This window comes from Struthio camelus, chromosome Z, assembly GCF_040807025.1.
Source record: "Struthio camelus isolate bStrCam1 chromosome Z, bStrCam1.hap1, whole genome shotgun sequence".
In the NCBI taxonomy this organism is placed as follows: domain Eukaryota; kingdom Metazoa; phylum Chordata; class Aves; order Struthioniformes; family Struthionidae; genus Struthio; species Struthio camelus.
Genome location: NC_090982.1, coordinates 39,246,767 through 39,265,641, shown reverse-complemented (window position 1 = coordinate 39,265,641; position 18,875 = coordinate 39,246,767). Strand labels below are relative to the sequence as shown.

At 39.4% G+C, this 18,875-nt stretch overlaps 1 long non-coding RNA gene across 1 annotated transcript in view; it reads right to left on the bottom strand.

Annotated features, from left to right (window-relative positions):
* The window catches only part of LOC104150262 (uncharacterized), an 88,144-nt gene extending 69,645 nt beyond the window's left edge, over positions 1–18,499 (bottom strand). The window contains exons 1-3 of the long non-coding RNA XR_695560.2: positions 18,204–18,499; positions 17,632–17,840; positions 16,755–16,816 (exon numbers count right to left, since the gene is read on the bottom strand). This is a non-coding gene — a long non-coding RNA (uncharacterized lncRNA). The remainder of the gene's footprint in view (positions 1–16,754; positions 16,817–17,631; positions 17,841–18,203) is intronic.
* Between the last annotated feature and the right edge of the window lie 376 nt (positions 18,500–18,875).

Sequence of the window (18,875 nt, the reverse complement as noted above, 5' to 3'; positions counted from 1 at the left end):
CAGGATTAAATAAAGTCATTCAAATTAGGAACCACAGCCTGCTCTTTCCTGTGAAAAGGCAATAGCAAATCAATAGGACGTGGAACCATGTTTTAACCCTGGTAACTCTTTCACTCATCTCCAGTATATCTTGAACCCATCGTTTCAAATAATGGGCTCTAGACTATACCATGCGGGAGGCACCCAGCCAGCACAGGTTGTGCTACAGCCAAGTAGCACAATCTGCTCTGCGTTTGTCTGTGAGCTTTACCCATGCCCTACCTATCTGAAAATGGCGTGTACATTAAGCATCATCTAATAAAATTTACGCTATTGAAATCAGCACTACACATCCATTGCCATCTCTGAGAGCCCGCAGCAATGACAAGCAACCCTAAAGCTAGTTAAATTTTTTTTTTTTAATTGCACATTTATGCAAGCACAGACATATTAACCTCGCTCAACTCTTCCAGCGAGCCTAGCGAAGGAGCACGTTTTGTGTGCATTTCCCATCCCCCCCCACCCGCCATGTCATTTTTAGGTTCACCAAAATACGCTTTCTTTCCTTCTTTTTTTTCAGGGGCCTGCTAGGTTCTTTTTGTGTGTGTCAGCTCAGGCTATAACCCTGCAGTTTGAGTTTATCTTGGCTGTAAAACGCAACAGTAATTTATATGCTCCCTTATTCGATGCTCCTCTGAGGCGCTGCCAGCTGTCTAGCCAGCAGTTTAAAGAAAGAGCTGTAATGAGCAGGAGTGTGTAGGGGGTAAGGGGAAGACACAGGCGGCACACAGTATTGCTGTTTCCTCAGCTCGTGGTGGCTACGTGTAAACGGCGTTACAGCAAGCCCCCCGTCAGCACGGCGCGATTCTCCCCGCACACCTCCTCCAGCGGCCTTTGCGTTCCTTTCTTTTATATTTCTCAGCAAAGAATAGATTTAAAGGAGGCGGCAAAGCCTCGAGCAGCTGCTATTTGATAGGGAACGTGAGTTATGAGTGTAAAATCGCGCTCCCTCCCGCCTCTTTCCCCTTTATCACGAGTAAGCTCTTTGAGCAGGCAGACAAAGCCTGATGGTGATCTTGATGTACTTGACACAGGCTTTGATTTTAGCTTGCCTGAGCTCCAGTTTTGATGTAATACAGTTGTGAGTTTTATTTCTGCCATAGCTGTGCAGTATGCTTATTTAAACTTTACCATCACAGCAGGGCTGGGGAGGGGGGGAAGATGCTCTGCCTGCAACTCACCCACAGTCAAGGACTTTTTTCCCTGCTGTTGTCTCTTAAATGTTGTCATCTATATATGTAAGGCAAAAATTACACCTTCACACAGCCCCCATGTCTTGCAGAAATCCTTCAGATATCCTCAATACTTTCCCTTAAGTCCGTTAAAAAATGGTGCTCTGGACTCAGTGAGCTGGCTTCAGTGAGACCAGTGTGAATCCAGAAAGAAATCCCACGTCATCCCTCTAGGATCAGGAGAATTCATTTCACATTACGCTAATGCAACAGATGAAAATCCGGCCCAGTGCAACTCTTCTATTTATATGGCAAAATACTTTTCCTATAAAAGTTTCTATAAAATCAAACCATCCAATCTTGTAACTGTAGGTTTTGCACTATTTAACGCTCTAGCAGGAAAATATGGAATTGATTCCATGCAATATTCTTAAATATGCTGAGAGTTATGGTCTGATAGAAAGACACTTTCAGTGCAGAATCCAGTTCTCCCTCATCTCCCACAATATTGCACAGCCTCTAATTTGCTTTGAGCTACAGTTTCCCTGTGCAGCTCAGCAGGACAAAAACTAATACTTGTTGAATAAGGCAGAGTCCCAGAAAACACTGAAACCATCTTCATCACGGCAAAACACAGGCTATGGGACAATTCTTTCTTATGTGAAACTCCCCCTCAGTCGCCACACTCAACCAGTCCAAATCCACGATGGAGAAAGTGCTCTGGAGTACCTAATCCCATATTAATGGGCAACTAATCTAGGCTGAGGGTAACTAGGCTTCTTTAACCACAGGAATCATCGGTAGATAACCGCAAGTCCATATATATTTCGAAGCACAATTTAGAGTGTGATCCCATCTGGAAGGTCTTGATTCCAATGCTGTTTATTTTAATAAATCCTGGCTAAGTAGTTAAATGTAATAAAGCCCTCCCTCAAGGTGCAATTTTCACTATGATTCAATAAAAATAAACCTACACATGCATGATCTCTTCTTTCATAGAGCTCATGAGCAGGTTTGTTTAATCAAAGTGTCCTACAGGGGTCAGAAACATAGGCAGGAAGTAACAAAATGAGAATCAACCTGAAAAAATGCAGGCTAATGTGTCTGAGGGAAAATAAATTGAAACAGATACTCAGCAGGAGGCAGGCACTTGCAAAATAGCAAAGGTAAAAAAGTTCAGCAAGAGAGAATAATAACAAAGAAAGAAGAAAGAAGAGAAAATTGAAAATCAGCTAGGAACTTGTAATCGAAAAGCAGTGGCAAAAGAGACCAATACATTTTTTGAACTATATGAAAAAGCCGTCATTTCTCATATGCAAGAGGCGACAATCCAACTCTATATAGCACTGCTGGGACTGAACTTAAGTCATCAGGATTCATTTCTTGGCAATTCAGAGAAAACAGAAAGTTGCTAACATATCAGGAAATATTCAGAAAACACCAACAATTCCATAAATAATGATTGTGCAGAGTGTTAAAGAATGCAGGTCCTGAGATTTCTTCTGTGGAAATCAGTAACAGTATTTCCATGGACTTAAAATGGAGCAAGATCAGCTAAATCACAAATAATGGCTGCTATGATTAACTGCAGGATGCAGCCACCAGGGAGACATCAAAATTACTCTGGTCAAGACCTGACTATGAGTGATGCTTGGAGCCTCGCTTCCTCTTCATCATCCACAGAAGAAAACAAGCTTGGAGCTACAGGAGATTGCCTGGTGGTCTGCAGAACGGAGCTGCGGCGAGTTCTTGGTCCAAGAAGGTATAACTATGAGTCAGAAGATGGAAGTAAGCCAAAATAAATGTAGATTGAATATCAGAAAAAACATCCCTACTCTGAAATCTAAGTCTAGCCTCTCTGAAGACTTGGAAGAAAGTAACACCATCTGTTGGATCATTTAAAACAAAAGAGTAGACCACACTACAAAGAACAGTTTTTAGTGATTTAGATGATGGGTCTCACTAGTGAGTCTACGTAGGTGACTCACGCAGCGCTCATCATTTAGATTGTGACCTAAGGTATTTCTGTGGCACATGGTGGGGCCAGGCAGGTCCCCGCTTTGGCCATAACTGTCTGCCACTCTGCCATGGACTTCCAAGGACGAAGTAAATTTCCCCACATTTTTCCTCAGTAGGCCAAAGGCCCCTTCGCACTCCTCCTGCCTACGAGCTTATCCATAGCGGACAGCTTCCAGCAAGCTGCCAATACCTCCTTCCTAAATAGGGCTGAATGGGAAAATTTAACAAATCGCTTTCTGCCTAGGAAACTTATAGGTCTGCCTCATTCATCAAGAGCATAAAAGGTTAGAAATTCCAAACAAAAGACAGACAGACCATATTTTGGACTGAAAATCTAAGAGTATGTGCATTTCTGAAAAGGCTAATAGGGTTAAATTAGATAAGCTAGTAGAAACAATTGTATGCTCTGAGGCAAATTTAGACATTTGCTTTTCACGTGAGGCTGCTTTAACTTAGTGCTTCACTTATGGCAAGATTCCTATGTGGAAAGGAAGAAATGTGCCTTTCCCTCCATCTTTCCCATAGTAGTTAGGGCTTTATTTACTTTATATAATTACTTAAGTAATTTCTCTCTTCCTTGTCACCAGAAAGAAACAAATGATGGGAGATAGCACTTGCACTTACTAAAGTAGTGCACAAAAGGAGAAACCACATGGTTAAAAGGCTGCTATGCTGATAGAGCAGTTTTCAAACACGCTTCTTTCCTCCTTTCTAGAAACCAAACAGGTAAAAATAGGACTGAACTTCAAAAAAAATTACATCACAGTTATAATATTGCTTCTCAGATTCATAATCTAAGTTTTCTCTCTATTTCCCCTAAAATAATACCCAAATTGCTGGAAACACTCCTAGAACTCCCAACTATTTTGGGTGGATTCAGAGGTACCCTGAGCATTGCTTCATCCGTATGGCTTTTTGGCCACCTGGTTTACAACAAAGACACAACACAAGTGATAGCTCTGAGTGCCAACTGCTCACTATCCAAAAATCAAATATTATTGCAGGAAAATCATGCATAATACTCTTTCTCCTATTTTTCATGCTTTCCTCTTTTTAATAAGGAATAAAGTAGGTAAAATGAGCACTTAAATTACCTCTGTTGGGATGACCATCATTCATTGGGCAGAAAGACAGCAGTTCTAGGCATGACAAGATTTTTTTTCAGGTTCTTTGCAAACACGGGTTGTAAATCACCATCTTCCTCAAAAAGATTTGGTTCATGTTTTGAAATTCTTTTTCTTCAGCCAATTAGGAATTTCTAACTTTCATACATCAATGATACACTGCCAGACCTTTTAAATGCCTTTCTTTTTTTTAATATAATCGATACTCTTTACATTAGAAATGACCTCATGGAACAACTGCTGAGAAAGCTCTTCTAGAGTTTTTGATCACTAATTTGGTTAGAGAGTTGGGGTTTTTTTAACGGACACTGATTTATAGAGATGGCAGTCAGCAGAGAAAAGCAGAGCCATTGAAAGAAAGCCCCTTTCAAGCCCTACAACTACATAGGCAAAATGAGTAATTGGATGAAGAGCAGATGCCAAAACTAGAAAAATCAAAGTTATGGCAGCAGAGAGGGCACAAAAGGGGTCGAGGCATTACAAAAAAAAATCCACTTTTCAAGCAGCCACCTGCTAAGTAAGTTCTTGTCCCCTCATAGTTAAGACAATCTGCACAAGGCCTCCAGACTAGTTTTTGAAACAAAAAACAGCAAAAGATGCAGAACTGTCATTAGACATTTTTCACTGGAAGCAGATTGCGGCCCCGCTCTCCTGTTGCATCTAGCATCTTCTGCCACGAGTCATCACCTCTTGACTTTCCCCTTCAGGGCAGCTTTCATGACCTCCGAAAACCAGTGCTTGTTTATTGTTCCCAGTACGCTATCTGCTATATTGATAGCAGTTTTCAGCCCTCTTCAAATCCCTCCACGTTTTTCCAGTGGCAGCTGGGACCCTTGCGCTGCAAATTTAAGCTACTGCCAATAGGCTTGCTTTTCCCATTTACCTTTGGTGCAATCTTACACCTCTTGATACCTACGGATTAAAGGTTGCACGCTGCAGCAACAGAGGTTTTCAGATTTCTGCGCTTTCACCGAGCGCCCACTTCCCGCTAGATTTACACAAACGTTTGCTTTAAAAATTTGGAGCCCAGAAAACACAGGAGTTGAGCCTGGCTCCTCAGTTGCTGCTCTGGGGGCAAACAAAAGGAAGGAAGTGAACAAATCGGAGGGAGGGAGAGACAGATTAAGTTACCAGCGACTCTGACCCTGAAGGCTCAAGAAGTAAAGTCAGGGAAAGCAGAGACACTAGTTAGTTGGAAATTCCTTTGAATTCCTTTAATCCCTTAGGTCAATTTAAAGGGAAATGATCTGACCGTTCTGCATCTGCTAGTGATTGAAGGCAAATAAGGAGCATTGTGTGATTTCCAGTTCAAGAAGTATATAGTACACACAGCTTTTATGAAAGCAAATACAGCAAATCTCAATTGACCTAGGCTGACTAATAAACCCTGAGATGCCTCTGACATATGGGAAACTGATGCTGGAACAGACACCCAAGAATAAAACAGAGAAAGAAAAGATGAAAACCTCCAAGTCTCTAAAGTGAAGCGGGGTGGGGGGGGGAAGGAAATAATTTATTGCAAGGAATGTTTTTGGCTGAAACGCTGTAGCCCCCAAATTATCCTCAATATTTAGTCTGCTATAACGTAGACAGAAAAAAAAAAGTCTAAAATTGCACCCTACTGAGCCTCTCAGATTAAGCCTTCTGCTGAAGGTCTGTAACTGGAAACAGTCTTCCAAGGCTTGTTTATGTAATGACACTATACAATAAGAGCCTGACTATAGTGGAAAGCTTTATTGGGCCTTCTAATAAATATTATTAGTGTATAGCACTGGAAATGATCCCATTTAGGCTTGTAATGTGCAGTGATTAAGAGCTAGACTGTGTCCGTAAAGCGATAGCCGGACCGGGGGTGTCTGTTAACACAAAAGCGTGCTTTCCGGAGGCACCACGTGATGGCCCGTCCTCTCCCGAGCACAGCCCCGACGCACTGCCCACGTCTCCAATCCAGGAGGTTCATTGCCTACGCCTGGGGCTCAGGAGACCCCTGACTGAGATTAGCTTTCACACAAAGGGTCAGAGAAAAGACTTCTCTTGCCCGGTCCTTACCTAGCTCTGCATCAACGCGCGGAAAATAAAATTTGTAGCTGCAAACAAGCAAACATCGCAGAACAGGGACGAGCCCGTTGCTGGCGTACACATGTGGGTGCATGCACAGCTGGTAAACTATTTTTGAATGCTTGATTAATAACACTAAGCCAAGCTCATTTCAGAAAGGACTTGATTCCTCCAGGTTGCCAGCTTTAGCTCAGTCCCCCTCAGCAAACTTTAAACTTGCCACATCAGATGGCAAAAGGTCTGCTCCCCCGGCTCCATTAAATTGACCCGCTCCCTTGCATTTGCTACATTTTCAGCCCCAGAAAACATGCCATCTTTTTCCCTTGGCTGTGTTTAATTACAAATGGCTCTTCCTTCCACGTTTATATATGTGCACTTCATGCTCCCACAGCACATTATGCAGCTCCATCATTCAAATGCATGAGCTCTGCACCCTGCCTGAGGCTGGACAGAGTTTGGCGGTGTTGCACAACGGAAGAAATGTGAAATAACATTTACATTTTACTTAATTAATAATAAAATGACTGCTTTCTCTATTTTCTGTTGGCATAGCTCATGTAATGTTAACAGTTTGAAGAAAGGGGAATTTTATAACAGGGCTATTCTGCAACAAGGCTGCCTGGCCCCCGCTTTTAAATACATAATTTCTAAGTCTTTAAGCCAAGTGCTGAATTCTTAAGAACTTCTTTAGGGACTCCTGGGACAAATTTCTCCATTCCTTTCTCACAAGCTGAACGATTCTGGCAAGTGAGTGGAGAAGAGTAACAGAAATAATAACACTAATAATAGGAAAAGGATTTGTAATGTTAATTTTAAATGTTGCATTCCAAAACCTGCTGAATTACTTTTCTTGGGATTCCAAAAGCTGTACTAGCTCTTGGCAATGCTCAAAACTATCCCCTCACTCCTTCACGCTGCTTTGTTTCCTACCAATCTGCTGACAGCATCTCTCCAAACTCTTCCAAAGGAAACAAAACAGCATGTCTGCAAAGTTAAGCCTCTTTTAAAACAGGCTTCTAAGTGTACAGCAGGATGGCGTGCAGGGAGATGCACCTCTGAAACCATGTTCAGGCAAAGGAAGTCACATTCAAAGGGAAAAGTAACATAGAACTTCCCCAATTTTTTTTAAAAAACGTGTATTTTGCAATGAAGCACTTCTAAATGCCTATCATGTTCCACAGTGAGATTCAGTCTTGCTGTTTGAGGTCAAAGGCATACTGTAACTATCAAAAAAGAAAACTGAGATGCTTCCGCACTGGAAAAATGAAGGTTTAATCTTGCATTTTTTTCTTCAACAAACAAAATTTACCTATTTACAAAGCACCTGAATAAACATATTTGAGGGTGAATTAGTATAATATACTGGTCCCATCGATTACAAGAGATAACTTACCAACATGGGAATAGAAATGTAAAGGTAATGTTAGTATAGAGTTATGTCTAGAAAAGTAGGGAAATATATTTTCAGGAAGCGCTTAATGAGAGGAGTCTGAATACGTGAAGGAAAAAAGTGAAGCTTGAAATGCCCCACTGTCTTGGCTCACTCTCTCTCGCTTTGTACTCAGAGACACTGAACACGGGGTCAGCAATGAGCCAGCTCCTGCAGGTGCATGAAATCAGAAACTAAGTATGTGGAGGAGGGAGAGGGGGGGGAAAAAAAGAGAAAAGAAAAAAGAAAAAAAAAGAAAAGAAGAAAGAAGGAAGGAAGGAAAACAATAATCATGGCAGCATAACAAATTCCTGTCTCCCGAGCAGACGGGCGCAGAGGAGGATGTGTTTTGCAACTGGACATTCCTTGGATGACAAGGGGAAAAATGTGAATTCGCAACCAAGCTCAACACAAAGCCAAGCAAAGTAAGAGCAACTGCAAGAGCTGTTGCAGGCGGCAAAGACTGCCACATGCCCCATTGTTAGTTAATTGTGTTGATAACAAAAAGCATTGGCACACGTACAATTCAGAAAGCACGCAAATAGTTTTCCTATTGCCAAAAGCCCGTTATGAAGAATATCTACAAAAAGCAGGATCAAGAATCTGGGAAAAGAGTATCCATATAAGACATGCAGTTACCAGGCTGTAAGAAAATGAATTCACTCATCACTGACATTTTGTGATTGAAACAATCATAAAAATCACAGAAAATGCTTAAGAAGGAAACATGATTTTCTAGGTTTAACTTGTTTGTAGCTCTGGCTGTGTGACCTAGCAAAGTTCTGATTTATAATTTTTTTTTCCAGTTCTACTCTGAATTTTAAAATTTTCCTACTAAACAGAAAAGCCCTGTATCAATGCTTTTCAGTACTCTCTCTGTTATGATCAATCAGCTTGAGAATTTTGAGTTTCTTCTTAAAGAGCAGTATTTTCCCATGCCTCCTCTTTGCAGTTTCTCTACATCTTTCTTGAACTGCTGGCAGCTAGACACAAATATCCACTACATAATCTTTTTACTTATAAAAGGTATTTGTAAGCATTGCTGCCCAGGAAAGACTACTTGTCCTTTTCGTATTCGGTATGGATTGACTATATACATACGTTAATGTTCATCTACCTATAAGCACGGATGACCAGATCACTTTATAAAGTTTATCCTCTCACTTACCAAGCAGTTGCATCAACTGCATGTTTCCCAATCATGACTGTTAAAATATCTTGCTCACCATAAATAAAATAGCATTAAAAAAATGCAGGGCCATGAACAAAACCCTGTTCCAAACAACTGGAATTAAAAATTCCTTGTTTTAATGTTACTTGCCTTGAGTTCTTTATTAATTCTTTACTATCTATAAAAAGGACTGTATCAAAGATTCTATTATTTTACTTGACAGATTCTAATTATTTACAGCATTCAAAAGCATCCTTTTAAAAATACTATCTTAACATTAGGTTTTTTTCCAGTTCTATGGAATTTCCCATGTTTCAAAACAGAACGAAAACCAGCGTTAATGGAGAGATCATCAGCTAACTTCTTTATAGCACTCTTATTTAGAATATTTAAAAACTCTTCAACTAATTTAGACCTGTTGATTTAACTGTAACATCTTTCAGAGTTACTTGTAGAATAGAAAAAAAAAAAAATCCACCACCACCATCAGATAGCAGTGCAGTGTCTGGTCTCAGTATAAGAACACGTACTGAACATTTCCCTCTACTCTACGGCTGACAATCCTATCATTTCTCTTTGGTAAGGAATAAAAACAATCGTTAGAATTCAGTCTGATCCTTGTAGACTTAAAACGCATTGTTTGACTTTTTTTCGACTTCTGTTCCAGACAATTTTCTCTGATTCCCTGTACTAGTTTCTATACATTTTGATTACTTTCATCTTTTCTCTCTCGCTCTCTCTCATACACTACTTGAATATTCAGTTATCTACTCTAACTAGTACTTTTGCTCCCCTTAAGGTTAGTACCTTAAACAGCTGCTTGTTTTAATTCCAGAAGTGCAGTTTGGGGGCACATAGTATGATATTCCTGTAACGGGATCTACTTATCCTTCATATTTTTTTGTTCAAATTAATTTTTGGCTGATTTGTCTCCAAATTGTTTTCAGCATTATGAAACATTTGCTCTTTAGGATACAGAGATATTGTATTGAAAAAAAAAAAGTATTCTAATGGCTTGGTCATCATTCTGTTTGCACAATAGATACACAGCAACATTGAGACAAGTATTGTTTTTTAAAAGTCATGATCTCCGACTGCCAAGGTGAAGACCAGTACTGAGTCCCCGCCCACGCTGAATGCAACCATTTTTATGTGAGAAAACTGTCATTACTACCTTTCAGTACTTCTTGGGATGCTCCTGCTCTGGCTGCATGAGACCTCACACGTCAATCAGATTGATTTTTTCCCCAGTAACACAGTTTGCTTTCTTTCTTTTATATCTAGATAGATGCTTCAGATGCTGCCATCTTGTTCTCCAGTGTGATTTAGTGGCTTGTAGCATATTATTGGGTATCTGCTCTCTTGTGCTTTACTAGGACTTTGCTCCCACACTATTCAGCATCATTTGCGACAAAATTGACAGTCACCTCACAACAAGCAATGCCGTTTCTGACAGATGGCTGCCGCCTTTCCCCTCTCGCCTATCCAGTTACAGTGCTCAGAGCCCCTGATTTCATCATCCCTGCCCTGCAGGTCTCTCCACCACACTTCGATACAGCAAGTTAATTTTTTTCTGAGTACATTTATGTTATTTAGAATTCAGCTACCTCAGGCCTTCCCTTTCCAGTTCCCCTTTTTTGCTAGCCTCATGTCCTCTTGACTAACCTAGCCCAACTGGTTCCTTTTTTAACACAGAGGATTCACCTAACCTGATTAACCATTCCTCCCACAGAACGTCTTAAAAAAGATCAGATCTTTCTACTTTACATCATATATCTATCCTCAAAGATGATAACTTGGGCTTTCTTCTGCATCCGTCTCTATTAAGTTGTCTGTAATTTGTAATTTTATTAAGAAGAAATTAATACTCTATCTGACCCAAAACTAAATTATCCATTATGTTTAACATTTTAAATTACCTTAAAACAAAAAACATCATAGTGAATTTTAAGTGAAAAAGTTTGTTGCAGTTTTTAAAAATAAAAATATTGGCATTTCTGAAATCAAATGTTCCATTAAGGAAACGCTGAAGAAAAGTGTCTAGACTTTAAAGTGAAAAGTCTTTCTCTTGGTCCAAGTGCCTTAGCTGAATCCAACCTTAATACTTAATTAGGTAAAGCCTACTTCCTGATATCATTATCATCACTGGAGAAATATTCACACAGAAAAATTATTCTAAATCTGGTTACTAGTTACTTAGTACCAAAGAAAAATATTGGCAAAAAAACAGACTCAACTCCTTGCAACATAAGGACACTTGCAGGTAGATACAACATATCATTGCCATTCTCACATTTGTTTGCTACAGCCAGGAAATAAATATAACTGATTAAAAAAAAAGAAAAAATTTAAAAGTAAGTACAGTATCATCCCTGGGACACTTTACAACCTCTCTGTGTTTTAACTTCCCTCCTGAGGTGCATGTCTAAAGAATCAAATCAATTCAATGACTATCAAGCCATTATTTTCATTACTCAAGTCAAATAACTTTTTTCCAGGTTCTCAGGTGAGAACAAATTTCTCCACTAGACAGCCAGCCTACTTACCGTAGCACTGATGGTTATCACATCCTGACATTTTATGATGTGAACAAGCTAGCTGTCGTGTGATGGTAGTGAGACAGAGCGTAAGAGACAAGTGCTAGACAAGAGACAGTCCTGCTTCTTTAATGAAGGACTCTTGCACCAATGGAGCATGAACTTGCCCCGACTAAAAAAGAATGCCTTGCAATGGTGTTTGCATGTAAAAAAAGATTTTGCAGTATACCCAAGGACAGATGATTATTTGAACAAAGACTAATGGCAAATTCTTAAGGAGGACTTTTGAAAATCCTCTAGTAGTCCCTCCAAATGGCTATTCAATAGCACACGCTACTGAAGTAGAAGTGATATAACAAAGGGCCTGAATGCTGACGATACCGCCAAGAATGCCTCTAAACACATCAAAAGTGACAACGAGCCTCAGAGCAAGGGTGAGAGAGTCAGAGGCTCAGATGGTATTTTCATTAATCCCTCCATCAAGGGTCAAAGGATCAGGCCAGGACAGATTCATCCTGCAGATGAAAGTATGGTTGCACAGATGGTTCACCAGGAGGGCTTTAGTTTCCTTGGCTTTAGGAAGATGCTCCATGAGCCATTGACAGAGGATGGATTCCACGTCGTGAAAAAGGGGTTACAACATCTTTGCATGCCATTCACAAGCTTTATACAAGGGAGGCTTCAGCTGTGACCGGCTGGGAAGTGTAATAATCTGGGTAAAGACCCATAAAGTAAGAAGGATAAAGTTATTCATAACAACATCATAGAAAGGAAATAAGTTATGAACTGACTCACTGACTCAAATGCTTCAGATTTCTGTCTATTAATAAAAGAAGAAGGGGAAACAATCAAGAAGAGACCTAAGTATTCATTTGTAATTAAATCTGCAATTTAACTAAGACATACTTCTTAGGAAAACTGATGTGAGTAGACAGAAAGTGTTATATGCATGCTAAGGATGCAAGCAAGTCCTTGCTTTGGGGGAATATAGACCTGATGACAGTCTGATAACAATTAAGACACAACTCGAGAGCCCAACAAGCAACAAGTTCAGACGAATAAAGCAATTAGTGGAATCATCACAACTGCAGGATTTCAAAAATGGATATTAGTACAGAGAAGGTGAGGAAAAACCACTAAAGAGAATGATCGTATAGACTTGAGTCTAATAGAGAGAAACCACTGATGAAAAAGAAAACAGAAGATGCCATGGATGACTGCCTGGAAATGAACACTGCTCCTCAGTCTTGCAAGGGAAAGAGGGAGAAGAACAACATAAAGATAATGTAGCACCTAGGAGATAGACTTCAGCAAGCTGCTCCCCTCTCTGCTGCGTACTCTGGGGGTGCACAAACAGTGCTGCGGACACAACACGCTATACGCAAACAGGTTGTATCACTCTACAGCCTCTCACAGAAGCAACTTGAAAATGAAAACTCGATGAGACCACTGGGCACAGTGGCAATCAGAAAGGTTATGGCATAAAATAACTAGCAAAGCACCAAGAAATGCTGCTTTTTGTAGATTACTAGCAAGAAAGGGACCATTGAGGGCATTGGTCCCTTACTCATTGGAGGAACGAGCAGAAAGAGATCATGCTGAGAAAAACAGAGTTTACTGCTTTTTTGCTTCAGTCTTCACTACAGAGCCTTCTGGGATAAAAATTAAGGCAACAAAAAGTAGATTACAGATTATCTGAAAACCTAAAGTCTTCTAATCAGGTAGTCCTGCTGTGTGTCACCCTCCTGGGTTTTCAGAGAAGCAGTGTCATCTAGGATCTTCAAGAAATCGTAGAAGACAGAAAAGGAACCAATAAACTGGAAAAAGCAAATATGGGTATCTTTACAAAGAAAAAGGACTTTGTGAAAATTTTAGTGCAGACATGTAGCTTCAGTTCTGAGGAAAAAAAATCTTGAAACAGTCAAATATTTTGCCAACATCATCAGAAAATACCATCAAAAAAAAAAGAAAGGGAAGAACAACAGTCAGCAAGGATTTGTCAGGAACAAATTATGTCAAACCAATCTAATTTCTTTCTGTGACAGAATAATGTACCTTATGGATAGAGCAGAAGCAGAAGATGTCATCTTTTTAATTAAGTAAGGCCTTTGACTCTGTCTCGTCTGACAGGCTCATAAGCAAGCTAGCAAAACATGTATAGATGAAATTACTTAAGGTAGATGTAAAACTGATTATAAAGCTGTATTCAGACAGTAGTTATCAATGGTTAACCATCTTAAAGAAGGGACTTATCAAATCTGAAGGCATGTATTTTGCTTCTGTAATATTAACATTTTTATTAATCACCTAGATGGGAAAGGATGCTTATTAATTTTACCAAATACTAAGCAAGGTGGGAGGGGCTATAAGCATTCTTGAGGGCAGAGTTAGAATTCAAAATGATCCTCATAAACTGGATAAAAGAAAAAAGAAAGAGGGATGCAATCAAGTAAGGAGACTTTAACAGGGTTAAGTAGGAATAATCTACTGAATAAACAGAAAATGAAGAACCTACTGGGTAGCAGTTCTATGGAAAACAGTCTGGAGGTTATAGTGATTCATAAAGTGAACATCAGTCAATAAAGTCACAAAAAAAAAAAAGACGAACAAAATTTGCAGATACATAACAAAACTATAATTTATAACTACAGAATTAATCAGTTATCTTCTCCCCTATTACCGATGCAGAGTGTATCATGATAAGTTTTAGGCAACACGGAATCACAGAGTAAGTTAGGCTGGAAAGGACCTCTGGAGGCCATTAGGTCAAATGTTCTGCTCAAAGCAATGCCAGCTGCAAAGTTAGGTTGGGTTACTCAAGGTCCTGTCCAGCTGAGTTTTGAAAATCTCCAAAGACAGAGCTTTCACAGCCTCTCAGAGCCCGTTGCAGTGCTTGACCACTTTTACTGGTTATATCCAGCTAAAATGTCCTTTGTTGCTACCTGTGACCATTGCCTCACTTTCCTCCACTGGGCACCTCTAAGAAGAGCTAGCTGAAGCCAGGAACAAACCCAGCTTCCTCGGCCTCTTCTTATGGAAAAACAGAACAAAATGACACAAAATATCAAGAAGAAACTATGGAAGTCCAGAGGAGAGCAAACTAGAATAAGCAGACGTCTAGAAAACATGAACCATGAGGAAAGGTTAAAAGAACTGGGATTGCTTAGCTCAAAGAAGATAAAACTGATAGGGAGCACAGTAGCAATGTTCAAATATATAAAAAACGGGTACAGAAAGGAAGAAAATAACTTGTTCTCCACATCAATGGCAGTCAGAACAAGAGGCAATGGACTTAAATTGCATAAGGGAGCGTCAGATTAGATTAGGAAAAGCTTCCTAAGGGTAAGGAAGGTGAAGTACTAGAACAGATTGCCTGGGGAGGTTGTCAAATACCCATCACTGGAAAGTTTTAGAAACAGACTGGTATAATCTGACTTGGGGCACAGACCAGACTAGAATGCAAGTCCTATTTTCTGTGCGTTTATGCACATAGTTGACAACAAAACAGTTTTGCAGCCTAGAAATATGGCTACTGAACAAGAATATAGGATCCTCAATCCGATAAAAAGCATTAATCAAAGCAATTGTATGCCAACTTCAAGGCAGGGACTAGAAATAATTTGAGGGGAAATAAAACATCAAGGTTTACTTTCTATCTTTATAAGAAATACACTACGTTTATGATAAAGGTCTCACTTCCATCATTCTGTCAGAGCGGGCAGACACTATAGGAAGAGCTCCATCTGCTTCCTCAACGCACTGATACTATTAAGATGAAATGAGTGTACAGAAGAGTATTGTATATATAGAGAGACATTCACTGAGAACTGAAACTCTCTCAGAAAAGATGTCAAATCTAATCTGGAATAGGTGTCTGCAACTGGAACACTACAGACGCTGTACAAAGGCCAAACATAATCAAAGGTATCAGGGAACTAGTGAGCAACTAAGATTCATGTGGGAGAATATAGACCAAGCTGGAAAAATATCTTAAAACGCAAAGCAACCTGCAACAGGCCTCAGATAAAACTAAGAACGGACCTTTCCTGTGCACGCTCTTACTTTTACGGACTGCTGTTCACCCTGCTGGCAAGTGAATAACTTTATTTATATATAAACTGCTTCACTGAGCATCCTAGACAGAGCAAAAAAAGTTTGCTCCTTTTCTTTAGAAAAACCAACCTGCGGTGACTATGTAAAAAAGAGCAAGCATTCAGTCACATTATATTGTTATGACACCACACCAACCGAATGGGATCGTGGGGGTTGGAAGAAAAAAAGGAAAAAAAACTAAAAAAGCAGGAGGAGTGGTTAAAGTTTCTGGGATTCTGTTAAAGCCACAGGAGGCTTTAACAGGCTGGTACCTCACTTATGTGTACAGCAAACATGCAAGACTTGCGTCTACCTCCAGGACTACCTACCAGGCATATTGCAGCTGACAGAGATAGAAGGAGCAACACGGAAAGAAAAAAAAAAAGAAAAAAGAAGAGGCAGAGAGAGGGACATACATAACTAGAACTACAATCCAGATACCTCAACCACCTTAACAAACTATTTCCTTCTGAACACATCTGTATATTCAGAAGACAATACCTTGTGTTGACTGGATAAATCTTGGCTAGCTGCATACATTTCAGCAAACCCGTGCATGTATGCATCCAGTGCAAACACAGGAGAGGAACTGGTTGTAGAGCGTACACTTACTACTCAATTTGCAGAGAATTATTCACAACCCCAGGAAGAAAAAGGACAATAAAACCCAAAGATAACAGAACAGCCCCCTAAAACACCTCCACTTCAGCAGGACTAGAGGCGAGCCAATCTCTCGCCATGGCTGAATTATACTTACCCCACCTGCAATGCCCATTGAGCCCTTCACTCAATATATCAGTGCGCATTAGATGAGTCTTCCACAATCCCAAGGAAAATATCATCTTTCTCAGAAAGGATTACTTAAATACAACGTATTCTTTTACTCAATGTATCGGTGTGCGTTAGATGAGTCTTCCACAATCCCAAGGAAAATATCGTCTTTCTCAGAAAGGATTACTTAACAGCAATGTATTTTTTTAAAGTACAGACTAAAATATGCACGGGTGTCTTTCATTACATATACAAGCATATATTGCACAAGATCTGACAGGCATTTAACAGGTGAATGCCTTCACCTGGACTGCAAAGACACAGAGGGGTCCAAGTACTCACCGGTCTTCACAGAGAGAAGCAGCATCTCAGTCTTCGTGTCAAAGCCGTGCTCTGTGCAAACACTGTTTAAAGCAGAAGTTTTCAAGCTCGTCTGTCATATTGAAATAATAATCAGTCATTCAAACTGGTGTCATCATGAAAGAACTGTAGGCCAGTAAAAACACCTAACATTAAGGTAGTAATCACCTTCTCACTTTTGTTAGAAAGTTTCAGCTGAAGTCCCAGTGAAAACCAAGAAACTATGTTTTTCCTTTCATCAGAGTCCTCTCGAGACAGGATATTATAACACAGATTTTTTTGTTTTCTTTTTCCTTCACTGACAAAATCACTCCAAAAAGAGTATAACACCAGTTCTGTCACAATGGAAAGGATTAACTGGTTATCCATTTTAGACAAATACTTCTTGGCCATCTACACTGAGTTGAAAAACTGAAAATTATGCGGTTTAACACATCCAAAAATGTATTTGGGTTAGAGCAAGACAGTGACACATGGTGTCTATTTAAAGTACATATTAAAAAATATATATATATAAACCACATAATTTGGTGCATCTCAGCATCAACTATTCAAACCTTCCTAACATGACTAGTGTGTCAGCCACTGGTTTATTTAATTGTATTTTTTAATTAATTTGTATTTTTTAAGGTTCTGGGGAAAGCATAAAAGAGTTGAGGCAACATGGTGATTGAACAACTCATTTTGGTCCCCTGATGATAAAGCTGTCTTTAAGGTATTGGTAAACGCTTCAAGACAAAATGCCATCATCATCTCCCTCATTGCCCATCTCCTTCTATATCTGGCAAATATGCATATTTTGTTCCACTGAATCCTACATTTCTTACACTTTTGGTTTCTAGTAATACAACCTACTCACCTGAATACATGAATAGGACTATTTTTAGGTTCCTGGATGAAAGCATAAATCCTGCCTTGAGTTTCAACTGGAGAAGCTAAGTCTCTGCTTTCTTGCCCACACACTCTTGATGCCACAAAATGGTTTGCACACTGCATTTCAGAGACAATGGTGGATACAGAATCCCAACACTGCTGGGTCCAATGCTTTAGGACTTTTCTACGTTTAAGCTGGTACATAAAAACAACATAAAAAAAAACAACATAAGGAATTCATATAATTAACTTACTTTGATGGTTTATACCTTTAAATTATGCTTTTTTTAATGTAATAGATATGCTTACAATTTTTGATTGTAATTGGATTTAAAACAATGCCAAAATAGAATTTTTTAGGATTTCAACTTAGAAAATTTTATTAAGTCATAATGATTTTTACTGTCACTTTGTCCCCTAATCCTAATTTAGAAGTAAAATGCTGTGATTTTTTTCAAAAAACATTAAATGTCACAATTTAAGTAGCAAAAATCCAAACAGGATAAATAAATGTCATACACATTCTGAATGGCTAATGCGAGGAGAAGAGTTACATACCATACACAAGACAGAGGTGATGTAGGACAGCAGCGGTTAAAATGACCAAGTTTCATCACGACTTCTGATGAGTGGAGCAGAACCTTGTTGGAGGTCAGCCAGGCAGCACAGCATTGAGGAGCTATCCATCAAAGGCGCTTAAAGGTGTTGCGTCCCAGTATATTCATTCTAGATATGGACTGATAGGAGAACACCTGGTGCTTCATAATCTTGGTCGAGTCGCATCCCACCTCATTATTGGTGTATCTATTCCCTTTTTGCTCCTCAGCAAAACATTAAAAATGAGACATGAAAGCAGGGCATTCATCTGCAGGGAGGGACAAAAAAAAGGGACAGCACATGCCAAAAGATTCTTTTAAATGAAATTTTAATTAAATGGTCTGTATGATAAATATAATGGAAAGCATATGGCCCTCTGGAAAGAAATTGTGTTTACCATGAGTAAAACTGGTCGCTTCTAGGTTAAGCATCTGAAGAGTTTAGCACTGAAAACAAATGTCATGGTGATGTCTATTAACAAAATAACTGAACTGATGGTAAACCAGATACCCCTTTGGACACATACGTGCTAAAATTATGAGCTCTTCTGTAGTAAAGGTGCATTAAATGTCACATATCTTACATGCAGTTTGCAAAGATAAATGTTCTGTTTAGGCAGGCATGTAACAAGAC